Source organism: Mastomys coucha, unplaced genomic scaffold (genome assembly GCF_008632895.1).
Source record: "Mastomys coucha isolate ucsf_1 unplaced genomic scaffold, UCSF_Mcou_1 pScaffold13, whole genome shotgun sequence".
In the NCBI taxonomy this organism is placed as follows: Eukaryota; Metazoa; Chordata; class Mammalia; order Rodentia; family Muridae; genus Mastomys; species Mastomys coucha.
The window spans coordinates 17,427,540-17,429,668 of NW_022196895.1; the positions used below are offsets into that span (position 1 = coordinate 17,427,540).

General features: G+C 44.4%; 1 pseudogene; it reads right to left on the minus strand.

Annotated features, from left to right (window-relative positions):
- Positions 1–28: 28 nt before the first annotated feature.
- LOC116087558 lies at positions 29–548 on the minus strand (annotated as a pseudogene).
- Positions 549–2,129: the final 1,581 nt, after the last annotated feature.

The window sequence follows — 2,129 nt, forward strand, 5'->3', positions numbered from 1 at the left end:
TTTTTTTTTTTTTCTTTTTTTCATTTATTCAATAGAACACAGTCTCCAGCTTCACTGAGGTGGCTGACCATGCCCACGACCGAAGCTGCCTCTAAATTGGAATTCAGTTGCTGAACCAGCCCCAGACTCAGCTTTCTTGTCAGCTCCAGGGGGCACAGCGCTCCCTCTGTATGTCTCTTTGTCGTCCTACCCTCTTGTGAATCTTGCAGGCCGCTCACCCTCTGGACCTTTTGGTCGAGGCCTGCCAGTCTCGGGATGGCGGCAGTGCAGGGTGGAGGCACGATCTCCGGAGGTAGGTGCAGGTAATCTCAGAGATAGTGGATGCCTTCATTCGTAAGGTCCCAGTAGAAAAGTCTCCAAGCAAACTACTCCTCCACGTAGCCTCGAGACTTGAGAGACTGCATGGCCTTCATTACACGAAGGCTGGGCACATTCTTGTCCGCCAGCTCGGAGTGTTTGGGCATGTGGACGTCCTTTCTGGCGACCATCACATCTTCATTAAAAAGGAGTTAATAGATAGCAATCCGATTCTTCTTAGGCATCAACATGGGGTGGCTGCAGGGTATGAGACGGAGGCTGGAAAAAGCGGTTTTGCTGCTTCTAGACAGCTAGTCTGGGCTCAGAGTCTCTTTGTAGCTTTTTGCCCGAGAATGTTTGTTTCTGTGGCCTACTAGTCTCCGGGACTCACAGCGGCATAGTCAATCTGATCAGTTTCAGGGACTTCCTAGAGCTATTTTTGGTTTGCTGACCTTCTTGCCTAAAAAGCTTTCACTGAAGGATGGACTATTTCAATTTCAGGGGAAAATGTTACACAACACCACTGTACTATCGATGCCAGGGTTGTTAACCTTTGGGGTTCTGGGGATTCTGCTTCCACCTTCCATCTCACTGTAGGGCCATTGGAATTACAGATGTGCCTCCACTGCATGTGGCTTTTCCATGAGTTCTGGAGATTCAAACTCAGGTCCTCATTCTTGCATGGCAAGTGCTTATTTACCCACTGAGCTATCTCACCAGCCTAGAACTATTTTATTTTTAATTTTTGTCCCCTGGGATTATACCCAGGAGCTCATCCATGCAAAGCGTGTGTTGTATCACTGAGCTTGCGAACTAGACCACTCTTCCACTCAACTATACTCCCAGGACTATGTAGGCCATTTTTAAGGATTGACAAATATATGATTTTATAAATCAGACAAGACTGAATGGATTTACAATAAACCAAATCTACAATTTAGATGCATCAAAAACATTGCTTTGTGGAGTGTCATTTATTAATGATTACAGACATAATACCTACCTGCGATGGTATGATCAGCATCATGTTCTCTTGGGCTATTCAAGTTCTCCAGGAATGATCTAGAAATGACTTCTCTGAGCTAGGTTGTGGGCATGTAATCAGAATGGGAGAAAATAGGACCCTTTCCTTCTCTCCTTCTGCCTTCCCTGTGAGGCACTAGACATGCACTCCAAGAGCTGCTTGGAGCTATCGCTGTAGCTACGTTCACTCCAGCTTCAGGGACAGGTGAACTATAAAAAACATTATGTTACTTTAGAATTAGTGATTTTGAAGGCTGGGGATGTGCCTCAGTTGATAGACTCTTGGCTTAATACACTAGAGGCCCAGGGTTGAAGTTCACCCCAGAATACAGCTGAGTGAGGTGGGCATGTGAGTGTAAGGGAAAAATTCAAGGTTATCCTGGATATACAGTAATCGAGACTGGCTCGAGACACGTTCCCTTTTCAAAAACAACCAAAACTTAATAATGAAAAGAACTAGCAATTTTGAAACGGAAGAACTGTATTAAAGAAAACCAAAGTTGGACAATTCTGCCATTGATCAAGCTTAACCCCCAAAATCCCTTGTGGGTTAATATAGGTTTTTTTTTTAAGTTTTGTTTTTATTATTTTTAGTTATGGAGGGCTTTGTGTATCTGCCTGTGGGTATGTGAACACGAGTACAGATTTGGAGGAGGCCAAATGCATTGGATCTCCCAGAGCTGGAGTTATAAAGTTGAATGTGAGCTGCACTGTGGCAGCTGGGAATTGAACCTGGGACCTCTGCAGAAGTAGCAGTGCTCTTAACCACCAAGCTACTTCTCTAGCCTCAAGATTTATATATATATATA